We start from the raw sequence: 5,761 nt of genomic DNA, 5'->3' as shown, positions 1-5,761 counted from the left end.
GTCCAACACAGTCCTTGGCATAAGGATATTATTGTAAGAGGTATTTATTTTAGTACTGCTGTACTTCCTGTCAGTTTCCTCACACAGGAAATTATCAAACAGAACTTCTCTGACAGGCCGGAGGCTTTAGATGAAGAACAAACACATATTCTATTGATTAAACTATTTAGGATACCCCACAAACACCATGAACTCGTGATTTCTTCCACTGAGTTCTTCTCTAACGCTGTTTAGTTCAGTGTTAGGCAGTATATTACAGCTGTATAGTAAAAGCATTTAAAGTCAGACTGAGCCAGGGGCTCGGGGGTGTCCCTGCCACCATCAGTAATTCCATAAACAGGAGGGAAATGAGCTATGGTTTACCTTGAGCCTGGGTGCCGTTCCAGTCATTCCCCAGGCTGTTCTTTACCCAGGACATCAGTGATTAAAGCTAGCAGACCTGAACCTACATACACAGCTACAGAATACACCTTGTTCTCTGTGGTCCAGAGGCTGAAACCAGAGAGAAACAGACTACGATTCCTGCGTTAACATGTCACACCTGGCTGGGAGGCTGGCTTGTTGAAAAATGATATTGTTGCCTAATAAATGTCCAATAAGATTTGAGAGAGCCAAGAAGATGACATTTAAACAGTCATCACTCCTGCTGTAAAACAAACCTGTCACATAAATGTGTGGGATGACCATGATGACATAACCAAGATCCAAGATTCATAATTTTCTCCAAGTGTGACTTGAAGATGCTAATTATCACCGCTAAGCAGGTCCTGTCTGCTATACACACCTGCAGAATACACATTGACTTACATGTTCTTGATACATAATATGTATCAAGAACAGTACGCACTTAGCAGAGACTGCATACATATTGTGTTGAATGTGTGATATGAGGTAGGACAGTTTTGAAGGGAATTCTTTGTATTTGTACAAGCAGTGATCATTGGGCCAAAAGAAGTAGGTCAAATATGCTGCTGACATAATCCACACAGAGAGTCACAAACTCCGCTGAGAGCTGAGCTTTCTGAAACCTGAACTCTACTTCTGACAGCCTCCCCTGATGATAGACCTGTATGTGTTTACCGTGAAAACTTCAGCCCTCTCCCACATTACAACTCCTTCCTCCTGAGTCTGTGATGTGCCATCAGGCTGCCAGTGCACAATACCCAAAAAGAGCAACTGCTGCTGCCTTTCACTCACACATTAGGTCACACATCCTTATTTTTACAAGTCGATCTTATATGGCACAGGCATTTATTTGTTGATCTCTGCTGCTTCCATGGATTTCAGAAATCTCAGCACCTGTTTAAAAAGCCTTTACCTATTGAGCTTGTTCCTTTGGATTCTTTCCAAATGATGTAAAGACAGCCCTCTTGTAAAACATGTCTGGAGACCATACGGTAAATCTTTAGCTCTCGTGACAAATAGGTATTGTAACCTTGATCTTTAAATTCCATGCTACAAAGCACAATGTCAAAAGTAATGTATGTCAGATACCGAGCTGGTTTAGGGTTTAACGCTCATTAAGAAACAGACTGCAAACAGGGAAATACAATAACTTCTGAATTGTTTGAATCCACACAAATAAGTTAGTCACATGCTGCCTAATGTTATTTACAGCTCCAGCTTTGTTAGTGATATATTGTTAAACCACCGCATGAGTTATGTTGAGTGAATTTCAGACAAGGCCACACAGGTTGCTCATGCTTTCAACATCAGACTAATGAAGTCTGAATGAAATCCTGTCCCTCTGAATTCTCACACGTTCCATATTTACTGGTCTCATTTGGTGGTTTCTGCAACAGTTGGGGTGAGCTTGACAAAATCCTGAGCCAGTCCCATTCTTTCCACTCAGATCATAAAACTCTAAATTTTCCTCCCAACAGAACGGGCCCTTGTAGGTCCAGCCACCAGGCACACTGAGCGCTACACAGCAAAGCCATGGAATAATTAAGCAGACTCTTTCCACGCCACATCACAGAGGAAAATATTCATATTTCTACTCTGATAAATTTGTAACAGTACCAGTCGATTCATAATATAACCACACAGAATAAACAAAGCAAGAAAAAAAAGGCCCATTACCACAACAGTTTAGAAAAGTGAATTCACAGTTGTAATAAGCTTGTCAATCAAACATGGACGGCAAACATCGAGCAACAGTAGGCCAGGGGTGACGAGGTCGATACAGGTCACCAGAGAACCATCCATCATGGCTGGCAGACGGGGGAGACATGCTGGCCTTGTACATACCCGTTTTAAACAACTATGGTCACTATGGTGGCTGCACACAGCAAGCCACTCATATTAGGCACATACACTGACAGCCAAGACACAACCTTATAACATCTGATCCCACTCACAAAAACATATAACATGGATATAAAGTAAAAATTTTGTGGAATGGATAGTGCAGACACAAATTTAAGTTTGTATTTAACTATGGACAAATGGGGACTGTGGTGTTTGACTTTCAGTTGCACAACTAACGTGTTTATGTCAGTGTCAGTCAGGGCTGGAAGCAACTAACTGCATTTGTGTCTTTTAACTGAGTAGCTTTTTGGTGTATCTGTGGCTTTTTAAGAAATGCTGCCACACTGCAAACATTTGAGTGAAAATAAAATAAAATACAATAAAATTTTCTTATGAAAACAATCAAATCTGTACACTGTCCAAACTTCAGTGCAATGAGATTTGAAATGAAATATAATTATAGCACAGTAGATAGCCATACCCTTTCATCCCAGCTTAGCCCTATACAGTGGTAGGAGCATTTAACCTTTGGTTTTTAACTTTACTGATTGCATGCTCTTGTATTTCTGATGAAGGCATGATAAGGGTCTGAGAAGGTAAATTTCAAACTGGATTTCCAACCAAGCAGAGTGAGGCCCAGGATAATATGACTACTAGCAAATTTGTTTGGGAATTTGCAGTAAAGTACAATATTGGTTCCTGCATTTAGGAACTCTTGTGGCCCTGTCTTCTAGAGGGGCATTATTGTGCTTTATATATTTTGCTTACATGGTGCATTTTCCTAAATAAAGTTCATCACCACAAACTTACTGACAAAAACATAAGGCCATGTAGTGCAGTATATGCCAGTATAGGAGTACTCATTGGCTAATAATAAAGCAGCTGTCTATGATTTACTAAATATTTCATATAAATATTGTTTAATATTGCTTTTCTTCAAGGATTCGTTTATTTTAATACAGAAGGTTTCCTACACCCAGTTGCCTCGAAAGCGATAAAAACTATGATGTCATGCTTTTCCTTTCAGCTCTAAAAGGGGGCACGTTGTTGCTGAAACATTAGCTCATGGAAAAAAGTCTGTGCTGTGTATTTGTCATTCTGAAGTGTCCCTACTTTCTTTGCAAACACTTGTTTTCTACCTAACATTTCTTCTTGACTGCAGTGCTTTTTGACCACAGCTGTCATAATGAACAACATCAACGTGGGGACAGATCATGAATTGCAGGTTACACTGTTATTTTTACATAATTTTTATGTAATTATTTTCACATTTTAATATTTGAAAGACTTGACCACTAATTTAAAAATGCTGTGCTGATCTAAAAAAGCTGTGTTCGATGTACAAAAGTGCTGCAGGCTCACTGCTCTTTCTTCACTTCCTCATATCTGCATGAGCTTGTCTTGTTTAAACTCCCATGCAAGTTGTTCTAAGAGGATGAATAATGCAGTTCACTAATTTAGCATCTGCATTTTTATAACTGGCACATGACTATTATTTTGTTGAAAAGATTTTTTTTTTTAATTAAATCTGACATTTACTTGATATTTTGGCCTGTTTGTGAGTATCAGAATTAATACAATTAATAAGCAATTATCCCCTTAAACTCTACCTTTTTACACAACTGGGCACAAATCCACAAACTGTATTCATAACAGGAGCTTTCCTCCTGCTAATCTCAATGAACTGGTAAACAACCACACAACTCTCTCAACATGCTCTTTCGTTCGCCAACATAGAACCGCATCTGTGAAACATTTCCAACGCGAAGCCACTTTCCATGATCTCTCCCATGTGGTGCAAGCAGCTTTAAAATGCACTGATTGGTTACCATTTCAATATGGTAGTTACATTTCCACCCCCCCCCGGCATTTTTATGATCCCATGTTCCTCCACCTGCCGCAGATTAGAGATTTTCCATCTCTAACTAATCACTGCACCAACACGGTGGTTTTGGATGAGACCCAATGAGTCACTCAAAGAGAGCGTCATTCACCAATTCGCCGCAAAGTCAGCTGCAGTTGTCATTTAGGAGATGAAAAAGAAAGAGGCTATAAACAAATGAATAACACCAGTTCTGTAAAACATGTGAGGCAGGACAGCTAACATTTAGTCACATTTTCTTTGATCAAAAAATCTCTTTAAGGGATTAAACTGTCAAATGTGTGACTGGACCTTCAGTCTGGCTTAATCTCGGATGTTACGAAATGAATTTGTCCACGTTGTGGTGGTTCAGTGTCTTCTGCCAGGAACTTTGTCTCATAAAGCCAGTAGTACATACTCGCTGTGTCAGTAGTGGAACCATTCAGACGGTTCCATTCACTTAAGGTCTGAATCATCTGAATCAGTCGGGGGAAGAAATCAAAGCATGTCTGCATTTAAATGCTGAACGACACATGACCTGAACAAAGAAATCATTCACAAATGTGAAACTAATATGATCCTTTATGTAATATGCACAAGGAATATGTTTATTGTGGTGATGAGGTTCTTAACTGTGAATAGTAGATTGTAGTTTAAAGTATTTTCTTTCACTTACTGTTAAATTATGTCCTGAGGATGTTACAGCAACTGATGTCAGAAAGGCTAAATGCTACCTATTGTAAATAGCTTTTCCAGTCTTGCTACTATTTCATTAATAGCGCATGGGAACATTTCCCCAAAGTCGAAGTATGACTGTTTTATGACTAGAGGATTCCTTGATAAAAAACACATGAATGCACACTGTGCAAGAGCCTGGATTTCAGTGATGCAGTGAGGTCAGTATTTAAATCTACAGGCTTAAAGGGAATTGTACACAGAAATTTAAAACAACACAATGGAAAACACTGATTGTACAACATACAATAAGTAGGAACATTTGAATAGTTGCATACATAGTGGAAAACAAAGAATGTAGCCCAAACTCTGGGTTTTGAGAGAGAGAGAGACATGCATTAGAGACATGCTTTTTTTAAATTCACTGTTAATTTTTTGTTCCTTCCTGTCCTATTTTATGAACATCGCAACACTTAAAGAGTTTATAGTTAACACACATAAAAGTTAGTCAACATCTGTAACATATTTAATGTTTACACTCCGGAGAGGAGAATCACACATCCTGTGCATTGTAAAACAAACTCTACAGCCAAACTTAGAAATTTTATTAAACACAAAGCTACAATAAAACACTTAAGTGCATGTTTGCAACATCTTTTGGCATTTGCTCTATGATAAACTGGAGCTTGACAAGATGACTACTGTTACGTGCAGGAATGGTGCCTAATTTTTATTTGCTCAAGGCTTAAATCCAGGTAAAACTGGCAAAGTTGCCCATCTGGTGTTACAAGTTAGGTCCAGGCAGTTTAATTTTTTGGGGTGAAACAGCAGTTCACACCAAATGCAGAAATTATATTTTAATAGCTGCTAGAAATGTGTAACTTCTTCTCTAATTATGCGTTTAGAAAAAATGCAGTTCTGAAGTGGAGAGAGGAAATCCAGTCACACCATTAGTGGCTGGACAATTTAACTCTT

Source organism: Toxotes jaculatrix, chromosome 7 (genome assembly GCF_017976425.1).
Source record: "Toxotes jaculatrix isolate fToxJac2 chromosome 7, fToxJac2.pri, whole genome shotgun sequence".
NCBI lineage: Eukaryota > Metazoa > Chordata > Actinopteri > Toxotidae > Toxotes > Toxotes jaculatrix.
Note: the sequence above shows the minus strand (reverse complement) of the source record.